The sequence below is a fragment of the Mastomys coucha genome, unplaced genomic scaffold (assembly GCF_008632895.1).
Source record: "Mastomys coucha isolate ucsf_1 unplaced genomic scaffold, UCSF_Mcou_1 pScaffold12, whole genome shotgun sequence".
Classification (NCBI taxonomy): Eukaryota; Metazoa; Chordata; class Mammalia; order Rodentia; family Muridae; genus Mastomys; species Mastomys coucha.
In genome coordinates this window covers 51,170,230-51,193,910 of record NW_022196894.1, presented here as the reverse complement: position 1 = coordinate 51,193,910, position 23,681 = coordinate 51,170,230, and the positions used below count along the sequence as shown (strand labels likewise).

Sequence of the window (23,681 nt, the reverse complement as noted above, 5' to 3'; positions counted from 1 at the left end):
GTGCTGGGATTAAAGGCGTGCGCCACCACCGCCCGGCGGATAAAAATTTTTATGTTAAGCTTGTTTCCTGAAACCCTTAATGAGAACATTGCTACAGGACTTGCCTTGTTTTGATAGCTCAGCTTATGTGGAACTGTTAGCTCTAGAATTTTAGCATTTCAATGTTGTGATTGTCACATATTCTACTGATATCATTTGACTTCTAATTTCTCAAATACTATAGAAATATTCACTATTTAATTAAACATTTATTTTCCTAATAAGTGTACAAATATAAGTTAGAATTGTTTAGGTTAATATAATATTTTTACTGGCATATATAAAACAGGTTAGTCTTACAGGATGATTATTTAAGAAAATAATTTTCATTTTTATATTTTTATATTAGTGTTTTCTCTATTGAATCTTCTGAATGTTTTATATTTAATATGATGACATGTTTATTTCTTTTAGAATTAACCCATATTTTCTTATCCTATTCCTTTATCTAGGCACTCTACTACAATGGTGAACACAAAGTGTAATATTCTTATTTTCAGAAAAATTAAGGAAGTTTAGAAATTTTTAATATAAACTTGACTTAAAATTGTAGCTGGAAAATTTGTTTTACTTATTTTCAAAGCCTCTATAATGTAGGCTATTGTGAGAATTTGCAACATAGATTTAATTTTACTGTATGTTTATGGCTGAATGACCAATTATCATAACACTTGTACCCCTAAACAACAGTCCATCATTAACCCATTCTCTGTTGAACTAAATAGCTGATTTTCATTACTTTACTCAGGTAAGATACTAAGATCCAAAACATAGTTTTCCAAGAGTGTGACAACTCCATTGTCCTCTGTATGTGTTGCTCTTTTGAAATTTCCCAAGTGTGGGGAAACTCATTGAATAGCTCTTTGGTGGGTGGCTGTATTCGCACTGTCCTTTGTAGGACATGTAATATATGCAGTACATGTAATAAAAATCAGACATGGAAAATATAGGTTGTCTAAAATCACACTACCACTTAGAATTCATTGACAATATTTAGCTGTTTTCAGAAATGAATTGAGGTCTCCATTTTCCCTCCTGCCTCTGGTGTAAGCCTCAAAATATTCTAATGTCCTAAGGACTTATCTGGTTTTGTCTCTCCTATCCTCATTAGCCATCTAATCCCTTTTGTTATTTCAACTACTGCTTTCATCTGTCTTTGAATTCTGCATTGAAATATTTAACAATACTTGTTTGGGAAGTCCCTTATACAGCTCAAAAATAAAGCTAATTGTTTTCACAGTTTCTTTGTTTGAAAGCTCTCTATAATATCATCTAATTTAAGGTTTGGTCCAACACATATATCAGAGCCTGGGAAGCTTATGGTCATATTATAAATTTAACTACCTCAAAATATGTTAAATACTTCACTCTTCCATATATTGGAATGATCACTTAATGTCTTCTTCCTAACATGTTTAACGCATGCAGAATAGTATAAGTATTAAAATATTTATTTTAATACATTAAAGTAACATTGAATACCGAGATAAAGGAAGCATAGTTTTCATACATTATGTTTTGTTTCTCTTCATATTCTTTTATCAATGCTTAGAGTACAATTTTCCATCAAAGAAATTATGTTCTCTTCTCCACACTTGATCTCTGCCAAAGGGCTGAGAATTAATGCTTTTCTTTTACATAAAAGATTTGTTTCTGCTTATAAAACAAAGAAGATGCTGAAGACAGATCTTTACTCTGTTCTTAGATTGTTTATTCTTTCGTTATATTTCCAGGAGAAGCTGAGGTAGAGAAGTATAAACTTGACATTATTTTTCTACTGAAGTGTTACCAGAGTTACCAGTGAACCTACATGTATTTAAAGAGTCCTCCTCTGTGACAGGTTATCTTTTAAAGACCCTATATGGTTTCTAAAGTAGATGTTTATATTTTTATCTTCTTTTAAATATAATGGTTTTGGAAATGTTTTATGGAGGATGTTACATTAATTCACATAAAGTAGCTTGTAATGTCTTTTGGCTTGTGAATTATTTCAGGTTAATCTGCAAAACAAAACCAACAAGATTAAATCTAAATCTAAATCTAGTATGGACTGGGAAACAGCACTCAGCTGCTTAAGCTTCCCCACAAGTACAGGCAAGATGCAAACAGAAGTAGTAAAAGCCACTGGTCTATGCTTAGAAGATAGCTGCTTGTCAAGGGAACGTTCCAACTTCAGTGTCCTTCAAGAAGGGTAATTTGATCATTATCTCTGTGGAAAACAAGTCAGCTCAGGTGATGGCGACTGCCCATAGCGTAGACCCCATTGTGCTGGTGGTTTTCCTACATGCCCTGCTGCATCATCAAGTAAAAGGCCAAGCTGGGCAGCTGGTCCACAGGAAGACACGAACCACTGTTGCCTTCCCACACAGGTTAAAAGCTGCTCTCGCTAAACTGGTGGAAGCTATTAGGACAGATAAGATGAGATCTGCCACCACTGGAGAAGCAATGTCCTGGGTCCTAAATCTGTTGCTTGCATTGCCAAGCTGGAAAAGACAAAGGCTGAACAACTCGCCACTCAACGGGGTTAAATGTATACTGCTAAATTTTCTGTACCTAGATATAATTACATTAAAAATTTAAGTACGTGTTAAATAAGTCCATAATTTGTGGGAAATTGACAACTTGGAGATCGACATGTAAGTTGACATTGTAGCTTAGACTGTCAAGTAGCACCAAGAGACAGATCCCAGGAAATTTCTATTTAGGCAGGATTAATTTACTTTGGAAAAAAAACCTAAGTCTTTTCTCTTATCCTTTCAATATATTGGATGAAGATGAAGATCAATAATATTATGAATAGTAGCCCTCTCAACATAAAGTTTAGACATATTGACCTTTGCTAACCTTATGAAAGGGAGTGTGTCTGGCTTTGTCTTAAGCAAAGTTTAGTTTTTCATTTTCCTTCCTTTTTTTTAATTTCTTTTTGAGACAATCATGAAGCCTAAGATGACATCAGACTCACTATGTAAAGCTGATCTTGAATCCCAGATGCCCCATTTCTACTTCTACTTGCCTTAATTACAGGTGTTCCCTTGCATACATTTATAAAAATATATTCCAATTTTATTTACTGTCTGTATTTGTGTTCATATGGATGCATCAATCGCCCTTCCTCTCTCCCTCTCTTTGCCTTTCAGTGTCCCCTTCTTATTTTCTCTCTGTCTCTCTCTCTTTCTCTCTCTCTCTCTCTCTCTCTCTCTCTCTCTCTCTCTCTCTCTCTCTCTCTCTCTCTCTCTCTCTCTCTCTCTCTCTCTCTCTCTCTCTGTCTCTCTGTGTGTGTGTATGTGTATGTAATACCTGTGGAAGTCAGAAGACAACTTATAATACTATTTTTGTTCAAAGTGTTTCAGAAGTTGAACTCAAGTTATTAGACTTGACAGAAAATGTCTTTAAATGTTGAGCCATAGCTTTACACGTACATTCATTCATTCACCACATGCATGTCTGTTGCCTAGGGAGATCAGAAAAGGGGATCAGATACCCAGAAGGAGTTATGAATATTTCTGTGCCTCCATGCCAGGAATTAAACCTTAGTCGTCTTTAAGAGAAGGGAGAGCTCTTATCTGTGGAGCCACCTCACCAGCCGCTTCATATAAGCTTTCTAATCTGGTATCTAGTGATATTTTGACTGTCAATACAATTAAAATATTGATATATGTTTTGATTAATTTATTGACCTCTTTTGTGCAGTTTCACAATTCAAAAATTTTGAGACCCATAAGCAATCTTTTTCTTTCTTTTTCTTTTTTTCTTTTTTTCTTTTTTTTTTTTTTTGAGACAAGGTTTCTCTGTGTAGCCCTGGCTGTCCTGGAACTCACTGTGTAGACCAGGTTGGCCTCGAACTCAGAAATCCACCTGTCTCTGCCTCCCAAGTGCTAGGATTAAAGGCGTGCGCCACCACTGCCTGGCTCAACTTTACTTACTTTATAACTCATAGTTCTTGGACAGGGAAGCAGTAAAACATCTTTTAGTGTATTTATAAAAATCAAAAGATACTCGTATCACTGTTTGAATTAGTGTTGATTTTAATCTTTAGTTATATATTGCCAAATTTTTTTCTGCTTTTTATATTGGCAAGTGGTCTAGAAAATCATTCACTTATTACTGCATTTCTATTTCTCTCATTATTGTTATGGATAATAATTTCAAATTTAAATTTTTAATAGTGTTAACTGTTCTTTTTCTGTTTTCTTTTTTGTTTAGAATTTGAATGTATTGATGTCCACATGGTGCAAAGAAAATTACTTTATTTAATTGATATGTATATTATAATTTACATTAATATAATAATATATAATTTATATTATTCCAAAACCTGATATTTTATGATGTAAGCATAAAAGTAAATATATATTTTAATATATTAATAGTATAGTTCAGTGTGATGTACAGTTCTCTAAATACCCCCTCCATTAATTAATGCAGATCTCAGACCTCAACAGAGAAGTATCTTCATGTAGTGTATTATGGTGAACATAGAAAAACTCATAGTTAGTTGAAGTTCAAAAGCAAGTGACAGTGAAATTCTTACCTGTCATTAAGGCATATATATCATCCTCTTTATTCAAAGATGAAGAACAAAATGGAAAAAAATGGATGAAAATATTGTTAAAAGCCAAAGGTTAGGGAAGACTGGAGAGAAACTGTGTCTTTTGGACATGATGAACAGCTGTATTTGTAAAGTCAAAGAAACTGTAGTTTTCTGCCAAAAGGCTGTTTATGGTCAAGTCAATCAGCCTTCTAGAATGAGGTGGAAGAGGCTTGAGAGCACACACAACTGTCTATAAATCTACCTTCATGGAACAGTATGCTGTCTTATGGCCTCCACAGTGTCTGCTCTCACACATCCATACTACTTCCTCTACACAAACAGAGGTAGACATAATTAAAAATAAAATAAAAATATTCTTTAAAATAATGAATTGAATGATAATTAATTTCAGTAGGCCAGAAGAAGAAATTCAGAATTTCAAATCAAACAGAAGTCAGGAATTTTGTTGTTACATGCATTGGGCTCATTTAATGTCTACATATTTATCATTTACTTCACAACAGATCTATGCCAATCATGTTTTAATATCTTCGACATGAAGACTTCTGGCAAACTGATAATGCTCTATTGCCAAGGGTTATAGAAACCTATGAAATAAGACATGTAGCATTCTTGTTACAAGTTTTCTTTGTTTAAAGCACAGTACTAAGAAAGAAATCTCCAGCTTCTTTAAAGGCCACTAAAATACCTTGCAGTTAATTCTTTTGAAGCATAAAGGTTATGAAAAATTGTAGTTCCAAGCAAGTTATTGGCAAAAACAAGATTAGGACTCTGTAAGTGATTTCTAGTAATCACGTTCCTGTTGAAACTCATAAAGCTAAGTGTCTCTCAAATGGTGCAATAGACTTTCTACGTCTTCTACGGCACACATGTCATTACACTACTTGGCATTCGAGAGTCGAAACTGGATCAATGTTTTCAGTGCAGTACATTCTATTTTGCTATTATAGAAGCTCTAGGTAATAAATGTTTCTGTAAACAATTTAAAGAGTCTATTATACAAATTGCATAAATCCTGCATAAAATGCTTAATGGTACACAGCTCAGCATTAAGTATCAAGCTAGTCATATTACATTTTAAGATGAACTTATTAACAACAAATGGAAATAATGTATAATCTCCATGCATATCACATCTAACAAAGTTGCTAGTGCCACATAAACCACCAGTTTGTTTCTGGAATTTTTGTTTCTGAGTATGAAAACTTTAGGTTTACCAAAGATGAAAAATGTAGTTTCTGGTGATTTTTATAAAAAGACAAATACTTATGAATTCCTGGCACAATTTTCTCCTGAAATACCTATAATTATTTATTTTACATCATTCACTTTTTAGTCTGTGTGTATTATCTATCAATCATACACTTATATAACATATCTATAAGTATATAAATTCCAACCATTTATATATCTATGTCTACATAACTCTTAAAATCAAATTGTTCTGTATCCATATACAGACACATGGAAACAGGCAAACACAGATATATATATATATATATATATGCTCAGAAATACTTCTTATATTTATCATCTTCAGTTTAATTAAAATAGTAAGGTCTTTCCTCTTCAGGATGATTCCAGAATAGATATATTAAGGTATTTATTTTTTAAATAGCATGAATTATCTACATTTGGACAAGTGTTCAAAGTGAAAAGAGGAACAATGCAAAGATCGTTAATTTTACTCTAGTGAGCAAGTATTTAAGTAATAACAGAGTATTTACCATAGTGTGTTTGTTATAAAGCAAGATTTACCTGCAAGATTACAACTATAGCCTGGGCAAGGGTCTATAGCCGTCTTTCCATTGTCATCCCTGTGGAAGACACTGATAATAGGCAAGGCTCCATATGCCTAAACACTAACAGATTAATGAGAATCACATGCTTTGGCTCAATCTATACATATGTGATGGTCTTGTCATTTTGTTTTCAATCTGTTATTCATCCTCAAGAAAATCAGATATACCATGGTTATCCTTTTGTGAATAATTTTATATTCTCTCCACTCTTGCTTATTTGTCCCAATTGTTTACCAGTTTGAATTTTTCAAACTTCCATTCTGTCTATATAAATCACTAAATCTCCCAGATTTGTCTTTTCTTTTGAGAAAATTCAAGTATATTCATCTCTCTAAAAAGAACATAGCTATTAAATCCATCTAGCACAAGTGATGGTAGTATATTTGGGAGATTACTAGACAAGATGAGTGTTCATTAATAAATCGTTGCCATCTTTCAGGAGTCTTCTAACAAAAGTGAAGTACTTCCAAATATTCCTAGTGACTGTGTCTGTCCATTACCACTGATATCATCTGGACAGTGGTTTTAATATCCACTACTTATTGGCTTAGGTCTCTCCACTGCTGATGCCTGTGGCTGCTGCTCTCTGGTGCTGATGGCTGAGGTTCTCTGCTACTGGGGTCTGGGACTGCGGCGGTGCATTAGTTAAAAGGAGGCAATGCATGAGAGAGAGATTTTTATTATAGGAAAGAAAAAATAGACTGGCCATGTAGAGAGAAAGAAAGGAGAGAAAGGAGAGGAGAAGAGGAGAGACAGAAAGGAAGCAAGAGAGCAAGAAGGCAAGAGAGAGAGAACAAAGAGCAGGAGAGAGAGAGGAAGAAGGCAAGAGAGGAAAGAGGGAAAGAAGGGAAAGAGGGCAAGAGAAGGGATAAAGAGTAAGAGAAGGGGAGAGGGCAAACCGCCTTTTATGTTGTTTGAGGCATGGCTATTTGTGGGGTGAGGCATGCCTGGCTGTGGTTAGAAGACTGGGGGTAGTGTCCAGCTAGAATGCTGGGAGCTTGGTACATTGTCTACCTGACAGAGCACACATATCCTGCGGGGGCAGCTGTGAGACGTTGTGACTGAAATAGGAGGCAAAGACTCAGAAGTTCTGGCAGAACACCTTCATTCCCTTGCAGGCAAAGATATTGCCAAATGGGTCACCAGGGTTCAGACCCATTACACAACTGGGCCTAGGTGGCCTGAACAGACCACTGCCCTACTACTACTGTCTTCCTCAGCCAGACTCATGGTTTGCTTTCTTCTAGCATCTTCCATTACTCCATTTCAACTTTCTCCAGTTGGAGCTTGTTGACCTCTTTTGGATTTTAGAAGAAAGTTATAGTCACACAATGGGGATCAATTACTATAGGAAAGGTTCCCCACAGATTCTCTGATGATCCTACTTCCTGCTGTGAAATTATTTGTTTGATGTTTAATTTCTGAGTTGTTTTCATTCCAATATAAAAATAAAATGTGACTCATCTTCGTAATCTTATCTTCTATACTTGGTTCACGTTTTGTTTTAATAGAATGCTATCTAAAATAATATGTATATATTTCTTCATTTGTTCATTGACATTATCCATAAAATGATACCCACTTTAAAAACATACCTTCTTCAATGTAATATCAAATTTATTTTACTGTTATATTGATGGTATCAAGCAGGGCTCCTCAATTGGTTAAAAGCATAACAGAAATATTATCTATAGATTATAAGCCATACATATGACCATTTAATTAATGTAATAATTGATTAGTAAATTAATAAATGTAACTATGTTATAACATATAATTTTATTTCTGTATAATATAAATAACAAAAGAAATTTTGTAAAGGTTTTTAAAGCATAATATTAAGTACTAATTTGAATCTCACGTGACATTAATGTAAAAAGATTAAGGCTTATTATTGAGAAAATTAAGCATCTGGAAATCAAGATAAATGAATATCTTCTAAAACTAACCAAAATGCCAAAAAACATATAAAGAAGTAAATCTTATAAAAAGTTTTTAAAAGTTACATGCAAAAAAAAGTATAAAATATTTTGGTAATGGTCAAATAGATTAGTTCCTTAGAAATTTAGAATGTAATGTAAAGAAAGTCTCTCTTGATTTAATTTGGTAGAAATGAGTTGTTGCAGAACATAAGTAGTATTATGAATGTTTTACTAATTGCAGATAAAGATTGAGGCTAAATGGGTAACTGGTATTGTGTCCATTTAGAAATATAATCATAAGCCAGTGTTAGATCTAAAAATGTCTATGTTGTTGGATTTAAACTGCAGACTATCCCAAGGCAAATTTGATAAATTTACACACTTTATTCACCCTTCACTCATTCCTGTGTCCTCACTACACTGTTGAGGACCCCCATTCTGGTACCTTGATGTCTTGGACAAAAATTATCAAATACAGTCTGAAATTTCTGCTAAAATTGAATTTCAGATAATAAATTGTATTTATTTTATCACTTTTTACTGATTATACTAAAACTGATTTGTTTTTTTAATAAAATTTAGATTTACTTGGTCATCATTTTATTTTATAACTAGTGTGACCTTTACTGTATTACTGTTCTAATATGAGCACTTTTACTAAAACAAAACAAACAGAAAAACACCACATAAAGGAATATTCCTTATAACTTTTGTTAATTCAACTCTTAGCACATTTGAAACAAAAAGATAAAAAATGGAATAGACTCAGCCATTATGTTTCATGTTTACAATCTTAGCAATCTGAAGCAAAAAGATTACCTGGAATTCAAGGCTAACCTGGTGATAAATTTGAGACCCATTTCTAAGAAACCATAGATGTATAAGTATATAAATACCTTATTTAATTTCTGCAGAAAAAATTATGCTACCTATTAAAGGTATTCACACAGATAATGCAAAATAAGTAAAACTTATTTGAGGCATACTTAACTCTTTACCTAAAATATTTCTGTAAAATTTTTCCTTTTATACTTTTTTAAATCTTTTATGATGCTCTGTACATATATGATATAAGATGACTGAAATAGTTCATATTGTCTTAACAATTTCAGTTTTACTGCTCAAAGAGGCAGACAATGGAGTTTATGAAAATTTGCCCACAGAGACACAATTTTATACCTTATTATGTCTCTACTAATTTTGCCTTTTAAAACTGAGTGAGAATCAAAAAAATCCCAAGTTTCTGTCAATAATGTTTAATAACTGTAAGAAGAAATAAATACATGCTTTCTACTTATTTTAGTGAACTAACATTTGAGGTATAATATCTCAGTCATATTTTGGCATCTACTGTTTATAGCTAACTCATTACCTTTTCTGAAATTGAAGTTTTTCTCTATAGTGAACATAAGAGATGTAAGAAGCCTGAATTTTCAGTATTTTTTTATCACACTTAAAACAGTAAGAACAATAACAACAAAACATCGCTGACACTCTGATACACAGAAGAGTTTCTGTACGTATCTGCCATGGCTAATACCAACTCAGTGACCCAGGGTCCTCATCCTCAAGAGCACTCAGAAATACTGACTTTATATTAGATGACTGAACCCCAGAGAACACAGGCAGTAAGTGCTGGGCTCTCCGTATGGCAGAGATAATGAAGATTTCAAATCATTTGTCACTCCTCTACAAACACTGCCATCCATATAACTCACTGAATTCTCCACATCGATCAGCTTAACTTGAAAAACTATATTTCTCACAAAAGAGCCAGGTTATTCTTTTTGCAATTGCTAGTGACCTCCATTTTGTCCTCTTTTAGAGTTCTTTCTTTAGTGGCAGTTTAGGAGCCATTGTTACTGAGCTACCCATTCTGAGGATGCACTTCACAACTCAGACCCTGATGGGACCTTGGGATCTCCTATCAGCAGCAAGATGATTCATATGCCTCTCAGTAACATGAAGAAAACACTCAGTTGAACTCACAACTAAGAGTTACAATTATTGACTTGAGCTTAGATTTTAACTCAGATATTTTTGGTTTAGTTGCAAAGTTATTGGAAACTTACCAGGTAAATATTCAGATATCAAAATTATATATTAGTTTGATATGTTTTATCAAATTAATTTGAAATTATTGTAATCAACTAATACCAGTTATATCAATGAGGACATCTTCTCTGGTTCCAAATATATGTGAGAGTTTTGTTAAATTCCACTTCATTCTTTACCATATCTCCACTGAAGTATTTACTTATTTAAGGATGTTATCCATCACCTATTTTTTTACTTTGTATTTTAAATTATTTGTTTTATCTTGGGATCATAATAACATTATTTTGTATTCTCCTTTCTTTCTTCCAAATTCTCTCACATGCCTTTCCTAACTCTTTATCAAATACATGGCCTCCATTTTTATTAATGGTTGATATATATGAATATGTATATCAAATATATGAAAATATATGTATATAAATGTGTGTTTATATGTGCCTGCGTATAAATACATACATTTACATGTTCTCTAAATACATGAATACTGCTCAGTCTGTATAATGTTATTCAACTCACGTTTCCAGGGCTGAACATATGGTATTAGATAACCAATTGATGTGTTCTTTTCTGCAGAAAACAATTTTTTTATACTCATAATTCCTCAGTTGACTATAATTCTTACTATGTAAGCTACAGCAATAGTAGTTGTGAGTCCTGCTGCAGGTGCTGGATTTGTACTCTGTTTCTAAGAATAGTATGCATTTTTAATAACGGGCTACCTCCTCTATCCGTATAAGTAACACTGCCCAGTATTATACTTTAGCTTGAGTTTATAATCACATGAAAATCATCTGCTTGAAAAAGAATGTCTGAATATCATCATACCCACTTAGAAATGAGTCTTATACTACTACTGCTCTGGTAAACTAAATTTTGTGTCTTCATGAATAAATCAAAATTTAATCAGTAGAAGAAAAGCATGAAATGAAAGATGTTTACAAAAGGCACCAGATTCTAAGGAGCATACACTGAGATTTTTAACATTTTAAAGAAGTAAATACAAGATGTGTATACAGCCTAGCAAACTGGATAAGGCAATGCCCATAGAGGTGGAAGAAACGGTTTTGAAAACAGAATCATACAAAAATGATATGTAAATTTCCAGGGACTCCCTTACCTGTATCAACTTGTAGTAAACATACTGTAACATACCAATCACAGATCACATGAAGCTCAAGAAGAAGGAAGAGCACAGTGTGGATACTGGTCCTTCTTAGAAGTAGGATCAAAATACCCATGGGAGGAGATAGAGAGACAAAGTTTGGAGCAGAAACTGAAGGATAGGCCATCCAGTGACTGTGCCACCTGGGAATCCATCCCATAAACAGTCACCAAATGCAGATACTATTGTGGATGCAAACAATTGTTAGCTGACAGGAGCCTGTCTCCTGAGAGGCTTTGCCAGTGCCTGACAAATATGCTCCATTGCTCACACTCCATTGGACTGAGCACAGGATGCCCAATGGAGGAGCTAGAGAAAGGACCCAAGGAGTTGAAGAGGTTTGCAGCCCAATAGGAAGAACAACAATATGAACCAACCTGTATTCCCAGAGCTCCCAGAGACTAAACCACCAACCAAAGAGTACAACAAGGAGGGATTCAAGGTTCAGCTGCATATGTAGAAGAAGATCGCCTTGTGGGACATCAATGAGAGGAGAGGCCCTTGGTCTTATAAAGGCTCAATACCCCAATGTAGGGGAATGCCAGGACAGGGAAGCTGGAGTGGGCAGGTTAGTGAGCAGAGGAAGTGGGGAGGATTGGATAGGAGAGTTTTCAGAAGGGAAATGAGGAAAGGGGATAAAATCAGAAATGTAAATAAAGAAAATATCTAGTAAAAAAAATAAGAAAAAGAAAGAACTTTAAAATCGAAGACCTAGAAAAGAGGTTAAGAGCCCTTCTTATCTGGTGGAAATGTCCTAAACATTAGTGCATAAAATTAAGGCATTATGAAAATTTCATCTATCTAAATTGCATTATATGAGAGTAATAGAACTGGAAAGAAGTTCGGCCTTTTAAAAATTAATATAATACAAACTTTACAAAGGCTTCATATTAGGTTGGGCTTTGAAGTTAATAAAATGCACCAATGGTGTTACAGTCTAATGATGTATGGATTATAGTCTTCAAAAGTGAAATTCAAAATATCGCAAATATAGAAATACATGGCCGGGGCTATGGCTTCTAGTTGGCAGTTCTATTCATGACACAGTATTTATCAATTCATTTTGTTTCAATTCTGCCTATTGCAAACATAGTTCTATCAGAAAAACTTTTTTCTGATGGAGGATGCTCAGCATTCCAGGCACTTTGTTTCTCCTCCTTGACAATGGAGAAAATTGTACAGTGCTTGCCATTTCTGTAGCATATTTAGTTCCTGTTCTTTTTTTTTTATTAGATATTTTCTTTATTTACATGTAAATTTCTCCATTCCTAGTTTTCCCTCCAAAAAACAAAGAAACAAACAGAAACAACAAAAGCAAACCCCTGTTGCCTCACCACTCCCCATGCCTGCCACCCCGCCCTCTCCCACTTTCTGGCCCTGGCATTCCCCTACACTGGGGCACAGAACCTTCACAGGGCCAAGGACCTCTCCCTTCTATTGGTGATTGAATTTGCAATCCTCTACTATACACATACTGCCAGGACAATCAGACCCTTCCATGTGCGGTCCTTGGTTGGTGGTTGAGACCCTGGGAGCTCTGAGGGTACTAATTAGTTCATATTGTTGTTCCTCCTAAGGTGCTGCAAACCCCTCAGCTCCATTGGTCCTTTCTCTAACTCCTTCACTGGGGACCCTGTACTCAGTTCAATGGATGGCTGTGAGCCTCTACATCTGTATTATTCAGGTATTGTCAGAGCCTCTCAGGAGATAGCTATATTTAGACTGGCTTGCCCTTCCTTTGGTCTCTGCTCCATAGTTAATCACTGCAACTCCAGTTCCTGTTCTTAAGTGATAAGGTCCATGGATTTAAGCGATGTCCAAGCATACAATGTCATCATTGTCAATTCAATGATCCCTATAAAGGTCCATGGATTTAAGCGATGTCCAGGCATACAATGTCATCATTGTCAATTCAATGATCCCTATAGTTTCATGTAAAGTATTTCCATGACCAATTTGAAAGATTTATATCGTTTGGTTTGGTTTTGAAGCTCTCATCAGAAAATCGACACAAATTGTATAGTGGAGTCCTGGGGTTGTGATAAATGGTAAGGACCTCATTGTAAGTGATAATTACTAGCTTAAATACTCAATGGTTCTTATAAAATACACCCCACTATTTACTAATTTCTAACTGTGAAATACATGACCTTTTCTTGAGCAGCAAGTAAAGTTTTGCTACACTTCTTAAAAATGTATACAAACATAATAATGAAACCCCTAAAGAAACCAATAATAGTGAATGATGCTGTATTCTAAGATGCACACATGAAACAAGGGCATCTATTATTTTTTAAAATATTTATTTATTTATTCATTTATTTATTTATCTAAATAGCTATCTTCAGAGCATCAGATCTCACTATGGATGGTTGTGAGCCACCATGTGATTGCTGGGAATTGAACTCAGGACCTTTAGAAGAGCAGTCAGTGTTAGTAACCACTGAGCCATCTCTCTAGCCCCATCTCTATTATTATCTCAACTATTAATAAGCCTGGTAATGGAGGACCATAGAGAGGAGGCAGATGAATGTGAAGGTTGAGAAAGAGAAAGACAAAACTGAAAATTGAAAGTCTCAGTTGTGAAATGTAGAATAATAGTGGTTTAGCAAACTTTCTCGAACAGTCCCTATGCAGTTATCTGAGATGTAAAAAGAGATTTACCATCTTTAAAACTTAAACATAGTCCTTCAAACAGTGATAGCTTAAATTTTCTCTATATTAAAATAATAGTTCATTCAAAAATTTCACTATGATGTCAGAAGTGGGTTGAAATGTAAGATCTCATCTACCTTCTACAAAGTACTGACTCAGCCAGTGAATTCCAGAAATTTTGAAACCCTAGAGGAAAGTCAGCAATCATTCTGGAACTGAAACAAAGAAGCCCCTCTTCCTTGCTAGATTGCCTATGGTTGAAAGGGCATAATTCTCAAGTGCTCTTCTACTAACCACCCCCACTAGACCACCAACCTGCTACATCGACCATGTCACTTGCAACAACTTTGACTCTGTGTATACAGAATGTTCTATATATCATCACAAATGAGTACAGACATCATTGACAGGAAACCGGCCTGCAAAGAGCTACTCTGGCTGAGGATAAGATAACTTATAGCCAAATGTGTGATGTTCATCCTCAGTTATGGAATAGAGAGAAAAATGCTTAAACTCAGAAGATTCTGCCAAACAGAGGAAGCCAAGTAGGAGGATGGATTTGCATCAGGGAAGTTGGGATACAATTGGCACTCAATATCTTGATGTCAGATCAGATTCCAGGTTTTGCCATGTGAAGTTGTGAGCAACAGATTGAATATTAACAAGTAAAGGACCACAAACTATCATTAAGAGAATTGGAACTTCAATGGCATCTACACTCTGAACATGTTCCGTGAAGTCAGAAGATAGTCTGTGTAGAATCATTCAATGAGACAAGTTGACTTCATGACAGGATTCAGATTGGCAGTCCAGGAGACTAGGCCTAAGAACTGAGCAAGTCCAGGCAAGTTGGTTACTAGAAAAAATCCTAGGCTTCAAGTAGCTAGTCAGAAACTTTCCTGCCATCAGAAGCTGATAAGCCACCTGGCCTGAAGTAAGGGCAATGGGTCAGCATTGAGGAGTTTCCAGGCCTCCCCAGGAACAGTTCCCAGCCCCCATGCCATAGTAATGGGATGTTCCTAGAGATGGAGTAAGATAAAGGTCACCTACCCCAGAAAACCCTAACATGCTTTAAATAAGGCCTGCGAGCTCACTTGGGTGTAATGCGAGACACCAGCATGCTAAAGACTTCTGCATAATAAAATACTCTTTGCATTTACATATGGTTTGAGTCTCAGGTATCATTCTTCAGTGAATTACAGACACTTACACATGAAAATATAAGCCTAGAAATCTTATTCAATAGGAATTCAATAGAAATGGCTTTGGAAATTCCCTAAACTGCATTCTTCTCACTCCATCTTAATTTTTTTTAGATACTCCTTTGGAATATCAAATAGAGTCTTGAGGACTTGGTGAGCCGGTGGGTGGTATTTAAAAATTCATTCATGCAAGCCTCAAAGAAGGATAATGGGGGAAGGGGGAGGGCAGGATACAAAAGGAGAATGGTTTGTACACAACAATTTGAAGAGCCTCCATTCTCCTCAAACTTTTTCCAACATGAAATCTTGAATAGTTGTTGTCAATTACTTTGTGCTTGTTTTAAATTTTGGATGTATTTTATACTGCCCGCAGATATACAATGTGTGTATTTACAAAGATTCTTAATTAAGCATCTAGAAGAAAATGGTATTGTATCCTTGTCATTCTAGATTTGATAAAATGCAGAGTGTTCTCTGTTAATTATTTGGCAATGTGTTTTCCTAATTCAGAGAGTCTCATGAGGAAGATACTTGTGGGTAGGTAGATGACTTCATGCATACATGAATGAAGGAGTTATTTAAAGGATAGGTAGAATGCACTTGAATATAGTTATCATTATATTGATATTTAAATTCTTCAGATTAACATCTAAAGAAAGACTTTAGTGAAATAGTGAATAGATACTAAAATAGTGAATAGATACTGAAAATAGTGAAGAGATACTAAAATATTCTTTTATATCATTTTGGCACGACCATAAACTTCAGATGTTTTAAAATAAACAATATATTACAGTTACTTGTTCACAGATGTATTAACTGGAAACCTTTATAAATTGCTTTATCTCAGGAGGATGCTGGTTGTGAGAAAGAAAATAGGCAGATTAACAAAGGAAAGAAAAAGGGACAAATGGTAAAATTATTTTGTTCATAATGCTTCATTTAAAAAAAAATACTTCTAGATTCATTTGGGTAATAAAATTGCTGGAGGTTAAGTTTTAAGAAATAAATTGAAACCGGCGGTGGTGGCGCATACCTTTAATCCCAGCAGTTGGGAGGCAGAGGCAGGCAGATTTCTGAGTCCAAGGCCAGTCTGGTCTACAGAGTGAGTTCCAATACAACTACAGAGAGACCCTGTCTTGAAAATACCAAAAAATAAAAATAAAAATAAAATGAAGAAAGAAATAAGAAATTGAAGGCATAACAGAAGAAACAATAAATGGAGATTCTCATCCATCAAGTTGGATGAGATCTCTTTATAAAGGAGGCATTTAGATGACCTTAGTAAAATGAAATTACACACAAATAGATGAGACTAGCTGTAGTATGACAGAATATGTAGAGACATATTATCAAACAAGAAAGTGATTGTACCACACGGAAACCTAAAAATATCTCCCAGTCCTCTTGGAATCTGATTAAAATATGTAAGGTATTATATTAGACATGTTTTTAATCAAACTTTAACTATAGTTTTCTTCTCTTCAATTCTACAAGTTGGGGGCTTATAGCTGTGCAAACGGATGTTGAAAAGGGTTAAGTGACTTGACCAAGGTGGCTCAATTACTAAATGGTTGAATTAAATGCAGGTCAACCTGACCCTGAAGCCCATAAAGAATAGATTTCTAAAAGCAATATTTTCCAACTAATTGTTACTTCTGAACAAAATAACATAATTAATGGAACATAAGAATAAGTCCAAAAATAGGTAATAATTGTTCAAAGTAAGGAACAGCTTGATTTAAAGTAACAAAGAGGTTGTCGTGCACCAAGTAGAATTAATGGGAAACATAAAGCCCCAAAACATACCCCTGATAAACTGCAGTTTTAAACTATAAAGAAAACATGATTTAAGCAATTCTATCTTTTTAAAAAATAAATTCTGAGAAAAATGAATCTTCTAAGTCATTAGGATTCTTCCAGGTACTACAATCCTACAGAAAATGTTAATATTCCTTTTTAGCTACTGAATGGAGAAAAACTGTCATAAATTATAAGGCCAGCATATGGTTGGTCTAGTAGAATTTATATTGGGTCTCCATGTGTATCACTGTGTTACTTGTAATAACCTCCCTCTTCATCAGGTGAGCAATGAAAGTCATCTTCACCCACACTAGAAAGGAGAAACAGGTTCAAGGCAACTTGGTAGTCTGCAATCGGCAAGTCGTATGGTTATTACTTATATACTTTGGAAGAAAGCAAATGTACTTTCTTCAGAAATCTCCCTATGTTTCCATGTTATATTTAAGTATCATATGTGCTTGGGTAATATTTCAATTTTTAATTTTAATGTTATATTTTAGTTTCTGTAAAATACTATACATTTAGTGTAAAAATCTTGAAAATGCATAGAAGACAAGACACTTATTCATAAAGAATCTTTAACAACAATCATGTGGCCAAGTACCTGAAACTAACTAAGTAGGCCACAGACCTAGAAAACAAAACAAAACAAAACAAAACAAAACAAAACAAATGCTTTGTTCTGCTAAAGGAACATAATAATGAAATGAGTCCTAATGATATTCATCTGTATTCATGGATCAGTGTCTTTTGTAACTAAGATGGTCATAGAAACTTAATCCTTCTGTAGATGGAAGCTGATACAGGAACCCACAACTGGAACTTTATAGAGAGTGAGAGAACTTGGTTCACTAAGTTCTAAAGAAGATATGTTCATCCAATCCTTTCATTCATGACTAAGAGAGAAGACTTTCATGGGAAAGAGGAGGCAGAAAGACTGTAAAAGCCAGTGGAATGGGAAACACCAAGGAAAGTGTTTTTCAGGTCCCCCAAAACAAACAAACAAACAAATGAAAAAACACAAACAAAAAAAGGACAAGTAAACATATGAACATACAGAGACTGAGGCTGCATCTACAAGGCTGCTCATGTTCAAGTCAGACAGGATCCTAGCACTGAGAGAGGAACTAGATATAAGACTCCATCCCGAAACTAGCAGTCATCTCTGATGCCAACGACTTACAACTGAAACATTGGTTTTCTCCAACAGAGCAGTAATTAGCCAAAATAAAATTAACTCCATGCTATTTATCGTCTAATGTGTCGATAAACCTCTATCTCCAACAATCTTTACATTATGACCCATAAAAAATAGCAAAATTACAGCTATGAAGTGGCAATGAAAATAACATTATGGTTGGGGGTCACCACAACATGAGGAACTCTATTAAAGGGTCACAGCCTTAGGAGGGTTGAGAACCACTCCATTAATGCTTTCTTTGAGCAGAGCTTATGTTACTTTCATTTGGTAACTCCTCCATTTTCTGAGTTTGTGTTTCCATGGGAGGAGGGTGCACAGAAATGTGTATTTGCTTGTGTGCGTGTGCGTGTGTGTGTGTGTGTGCATGCACATGTGTGTCTTTCTTATGCTTTTCCCCCTCTGTTTCTGTATGCTTTTTTCTTTTTTCTTTAATTTTTAATGGTTTTGGCATGACTGATCTCTGAAGAAATACTGTAGAAATTGATGCTTGAAAAGGTAGGGAGAATCTGGGAGGAAACGAGAGAAAGGATATTGTGTTCAGAATATACTGTAAGTAAAGAGAAATATTTTCAATAAACAAAGAAAATATTGATACCAAAAGGAAAATAAAAATATTGAATGGATTAACAATGTGTGAGTTTTAATATTTAATAATGTTCACTTAACAATAAATGTGAGCATCATTGGAACACTGTTAATAAATATTTTGACAATATAACTTAAAATCATATTTGATACTATAAAACCTATAAATATTAAACAACACTAAACTGACTTAGCTGGTTTTATGTATTAGCATATGTATATAACAATAATAACTAAAGAACAAGAGGCCTTAAATTTTTTAACATTTCAGCAAATTGCAGGGAAAGTTGGATAATTGCATGTGCTTTTCTCACCGAACTTTCAAAGATGATGCAAATTAGTTCACATATTAATAATAAGCCTAGGTGTAAAATAAAGAATATAGAGTTTCTAGAAAATAATTTAGAAGGAAGATCTATGTGATACTGAGAGTGGTAATTAGTATTTAGATAAATGAGGAAATAAAGTTCACAGAAAGATAGTAGTATGGTGTATTTTATTAACATTTAAGAATTCTTGTTTATGAAAAACACTTCAGGGAGAATAAAAAATGAAAAACTACCTGGGGATTTTCTTATTGTTAAAACTAAATAATAACAGAAAAATTTTACTTAAGGCTGGCCATCTGGAATTGGATAATTATTTATGGGGCTTTTGTCTGAAGAAAATCAATTGTTCCTTTCTTCGCAGTTTCTGATTGTTTATAGTCCTTCATCAAGGTTTGGACTGATCCTTGTTGGCAAACCAATCTTGCTGGTATTGTGCAGGTCTGTTTTCACAGTTTTATCAGGGAGAGTTCATAGGTGCTGCTTCCCTGTTCTATTTAGAAGACACAATCTGTCACAGTTAATGGTCCTCTGGTGTTTATAATATTTCCTCTTCCTCTGAGCCTTAGGTTTACAAATTGTGCTACTATATGTCATTTTGGCTTGGACATTTGTGGTGGGTATTCTTGGTTGTCAACTTGAGTTGATCTTTAATGAGCTAAAACCTAAGCAACTGGGCATACCAATGAGTGGTTTTCTTGACTGGATCATTTGTGATGCAATAACACCTGGGACATACATTCTTGTGACAGTACACATAAAGAGACATGGAAAAAGAAGCTCTCACTGCTTGTCTGCTTGTCTTTACTCTCACCAGCAGGTTCATCTACCCTGATTTAGGGTCATTTCTTCACAGGTATTAGAATCTACTTCATCAGTATAAAGTAGACTGATGATCAACAGCTCTCTGGAAATCCTTCAGGACTCCAGCACCAAATTGGAAGTGCTGAGATACCCAGACTTATGGAGTACACAGCTACTGACACTTTTCTTTCAGAGGATATCTATGTTTGGACCATGCCTATCATAGCATGTAAGCCATTCTAATACAACTGATATGGTCAGTTGCTCTGTTTTGACTAGTTGTGTCTTCCTGTAACTGTCTCTACTTTGATGAGCGGTGACAGCTTCATTTACCCATGTTTATAAGAATAGTATTTTTTAATGCAGTTAGAATTTATAGAAGCTTAGGAAATTGCCATAGTAGGTTTTCACGTGCAATTCATGACATCATTTGTCACAAATGACTGGGTAGATTTACAATACTATGCACATTTGCCTTCCTGTTTAGCAGGCTCAGTCCAAAATTTGTTGGCTACCACAAAGATTTGAGGGCCACTATGAACCACCAGTCATATTTATCTATGCTGAAGATTTTTGTGGTTTCTAGGTATCATAGCTTGGTAGAATTAACTATTGAATGATTTTCTCTCTTGGAAGTTTACATTGTACTTCCCAGTATTATGGAAGCTATTACTCAGGTGGAAGACATTGGTCTCCTTTACAGCTCAGTGCCTCTGAGTCCTGCATCTGTGTGAGTTATGTTTTCAGCAAAAGGGACTCATTTTCAACCTAGAGCACATATTGTTTGAAAAGTCTCTTGCACATCCTTGTCAACAACTTAAAAAGAGATTTTTCACTCCTGGGTCTGGGCCTTTGTGGTTCTTAAAGACACTTTATGGTTCTAGGAAGCATTTCACTCCAAGTGGTGCAATTTTATTTAAAGTATATATGTATGTATATACATAATGCTATCTGTATTATATATAACTTAGGCAAGGAAAAGTAATATGGTCCTTGTAGCTTTTCCAAATCTCCTCTGTGTCTATTATTCTCACTTCTACTTCCTTGTTTCTCATTTCTGCACCAATTTGTCTTTCCTTACTAAGTTTGGGTCTCCCTTTTCATCTTCTTTTTTGGATCTTTTTTCATCCTTAATACCACCTCCTTCCTGAAACCCCATAATTCTATTATAATAATGAGGTAGTCAATACACGTATCTCAATTAAGTTGCAATCAACAAATGCCTATCTAGCCCTTCTCAAAACTCTCAAGGGCAATAAAAATAAGAGAAATATGGGTAGCCATCTCAGCTAAAAATAACCTAAAGAAACGGGATAACTAAATGTAATCTGTGCACTAGGAAAAATGCTGAATCAGAATAATTGGGAGAAAATTTATAAAAATTAAACATACCGTAAGAATTTGCAACTATTTTTTAAAAAAATGTATGATTTGTCTGTCAAAATGTTTATAGCAGGAGAAACCTGGAATGTTTTTATACATATTTTTCTTTTTAAATCAATTCAATTAATAACATTTCAACTGAAAAATCTTAAGTCTGAAAATTCTTCAAAAGAAGAAACTTTTTGACATTAAACTGATGCCATTTGTGGGATATAATAGCACATTACCTTAGAAGATGAACTGAATTTAAATTTAAGTACTAAAAGTACTGTATAAAATTTATGTCAGGCCACATGTATGTGAAATATGCCCTGGTTCTAATCATAGAGTTCATCCACAAGATAGTTTATGGCAAACAGATAAAAATAGTATAAAATATATGAAATATATAAAATCACAAGTCATTGTAATTCTAAGAATTTCAAATATTTGCTATCCAAATGTCAACATTGTTTTTCAAACAAAATGATTGCTGATGAACTATATGCCATGAGGAATCTGAATTATTTATTATAAAGCCCTGCTACAGCATTTTCCCTGTGCAATCACATTAGGACAATGACAGGCCTGTAATTGGACAAGAACAGAGAGGTGGAGCAAGAGTTGGAGGAGGACAAAGGTCACAGGAGTAGGAGGAGGTGTCGTGTATCCTGGAGGCAGACGATGAGGAGGAGCCAGACCCTACGAGGTTATACAACCAAGCAAAAGTTTTTACAAAATAGATTAATTTGGTTAGAATATTGTCTTTATTATTTGGTTCTGAAATTATTGTATTGGCATCTTGTAAATTGTGATTTTATTATTATATAAATCTGATTGTATATTAAGGCCGTAAGAGTCATGCTTTACTTACCGGGTCTTAGGCACTATTTACATAAATGTTTCGGGCATGTGCAAAAAGTTGCATGTGAGCGAGATGATTTTAATAGTTGGGAGAGAATAATAAGTGCCTGCCAGGACATAGTGATGCTGGTCAATACCGGCTCAAGATCGTTGCCCAGCGGGAAAGTTTACTGGTTGGATTCATTTTATTAAATATTCCAGCAACAAAACCCAAATCATTTTATTATATCTTGTTTTTAAGTGATATACAAAAATTCACCTTCTAAGCTTATTTTACTTTAATGTCCTTTTACAGGCAGAATATTGTGATGTCTGTCACTTTTGAAATTACTCTCTCAGTTTTTAGCTCCTTAATAGCAGCCACAACAAATAATCATTTCTTTAAACATTATTGTATCACAAGCAGAGATGGTAAAAAGGAAAACGAGATGCTATTTCTTGTTTTCTGAATACATATTAACTAAATAAAGACATTACAAAAATACTAGTATTTGTGAATTCAAAGAATAGTAGATTTGCTGCATTTGTTTCTGTGGGAGATTCCCTGAAGGAACATAGATCATTTTAGTTTCTACTTGCCTAGTCTTATCAAATTCATTGAACTACTCAGTAGGTGTTCACTGTCTGATTTTATATATGTATTTTTAAAATGTAACAAGTAACAGGCTCATAAATAAATGTAAATGAGTCTCCTGCCATTGATACTAAACTATGTCTACCATGAGGACTAACAAATATTTGGTGCTCTATGATACAATGCATTAAGAACTGTGCTAGCAATGAAGGAGCCAAGCACCTCCTGTCTGTTCTTTAAATAACAGTATTTACATAATATGCGCAAATGTGACAGTGAATGGCAGGAACAACTGTGACACATGATATCTTAAACATGAGCAGATTCGTTAGTGATACACCTTGTACAGAGTGTTCATTTTGATGTCTTTTGTTCACTTATTATTTGTTAATCAATCTAGGTATGATTTGAACATAAAGCTGCCAAGAATATGTATGCATGCATGATGAGTGAATTCATAGTTGCTAATTACATCTATTGATGTTGAAATAAAGTAAAGAAATTATAATGAACTATTTTGATTAAATTAATATTATTGGCCTACATTTTAAAATTAGAATAAATCAGAGACCTCTTTACATCTCTGTCACTTGGAATGTTTGACGATTAATCATATCCTTTGTCATTGTTTTGTCATTACGTCTGCCTACTTGTGTTCTTTTTTAATGGGGACTTTTAATGGAAACATGTATTGTGATTAATTATGTGATTGCTGTTTCTAGGATACATATGTTATATGAGTGAAGTTCTGATAGGACAAACAAATAATT

At 34.4% G+C, this 23,681-nt stretch overlaps 1 non-coding gene across 1 annotated transcript; it reads left to right on the top strand.

Annotated features, from left to right (window-relative positions):
* Positions 1 to 774: 774 nt before the first annotated feature.
* LOC116086765 lies at positions 775 to 934 on the top strand. The gene has a single exon (XR_004117111.1). It is a non-coding gene; the product is annotated as a U1 spliceosomal RNA (small nuclear RNA).
* Positions 935 to 23,681: the final 22,747 nt, after the last annotated feature.